Source organism: Priapulus caudatus, unplaced genomic scaffold, assembly GCF_000485595.1.
Source record: "Priapulus caudatus unplaced genomic scaffold, Priapulus_caudatus-5.0.1 Scaffold1486, whole genome shotgun sequence".
Taxonomy (NCBI): Eukaryota; Metazoa; Priapulida; class Priapulimorpha; order Priapulimorphida; family Priapulidae; genus Priapulus; species Priapulus caudatus.
The window spans coordinates 14,379-15,634 of NW_014578547.1; the positions used below are offsets into that span (position 1 = coordinate 14,379).

The following is a 1,256-nucleotide window of genomic DNA, read 5'->3' on the forward strand; positions in this document are numbered from 1 at the left end:
CATCATCATCATCATCATCATCATCATCATCATCATCATATAGAGTATGCTTGTTCGCTTAGATATGGGATTTTTTTATTGCGCTAATCACCTAAATCTCATATTGGCATCAAATATTTTAATAATAGAGCATGTACCGCAAATGACAGGAAAGAAAAAGATTTACTAAACGCGTGTGTGACACCCATAACAGTTCACAACCCATAACACCCCAATAAATAACAGAGCGATTTCAAAACAATTAGGAAATCTAAAGCTGCTCATACTGCAATGCTTCCCACTCAATCTTCATCAGCGCTGGTGCACAATTATCCGATTTGCGTGGATCCGCGGAAAGATTAAGCCAAGTCTAATCTAGCACGTGTGAAAACGATAATCGCTAGTCGTCACGTGACACGGGATTAATTTGTCACGTGACACGGGATTAATTTTGTGTAAACCGCATTAGTGGGTTTAATCCGCAGCGGCGACGGACATTTTTATTGTTTTCTCGTTTGGAAACTTCTTCCCACGCCTTCTCGTAGCATCGCGGCTACATGAAGGATGACACATCTGTTCGTCTGCGTACGTAGGCCTACACACGCATGTGATGCACACGTGATACAGGCACCCCTCGTCGCCATTACATTACGCTTACTCACGATTTGACAAACGCGATCTCATCTGTAGTGTTGACAGTGTTACCTGTCGAATAAGTAGACTGCGGTTTTGGATATAGTCTGTATGAAGGTGCCGCGCATCAAGAAGGCTGTATAGCGGAGAGCAGCGCTACCTCGCCGCCATCTTGTTTCTGTCGTGCATTTGCGGCTTATGCTTGGCGAAGGTCGAAGATAGAGAGATGTGCGACAGTATGCTTGTTATTATACGATGCTATTACACGGGTTTTTTTTCTCGGTGGCGCTCATCTTTTACGGACGTTTTTTGGCGGTGGCTCAGAGCTCAGAGGTCACGCTGAGTTGAGAAGCTTGTCACTAGTTGAGAAGCAAACAACTCGAAACAGCGATTTTGCTTCTGTGCGGTTGTGTTCTAAGCACGTAAGAGGGACACACACATGGACACACATAGACATGCGCAACCACACACGAACACACGTACACACACATGGACACACATAGACATGCGCAACCACACAGGCACATACGTACACACATAGACAGACACAACCACACACACACGCGCGCGCACACACACGCGCGCACGGACACGCACACACACACACACACACACACACACACACACACACACACACACACACA

The 1,256-nt window shown here is 46.0% G+C and overlaps 1 protein-coding gene across 1 annotated transcript in view; it reads left to right on the forward strand.

Moving 5' to 3' along the window:
• The window catches only part of LOC106816782 (homeobox protein Dlx3b-like), a 19,314-nt gene that overhangs the window by 560 nt on the left and 17,498 nt on the right, over positions 1-1,256 (forward strand). The gene's annotated exons all lie outside the window — the stretch shown is intronic.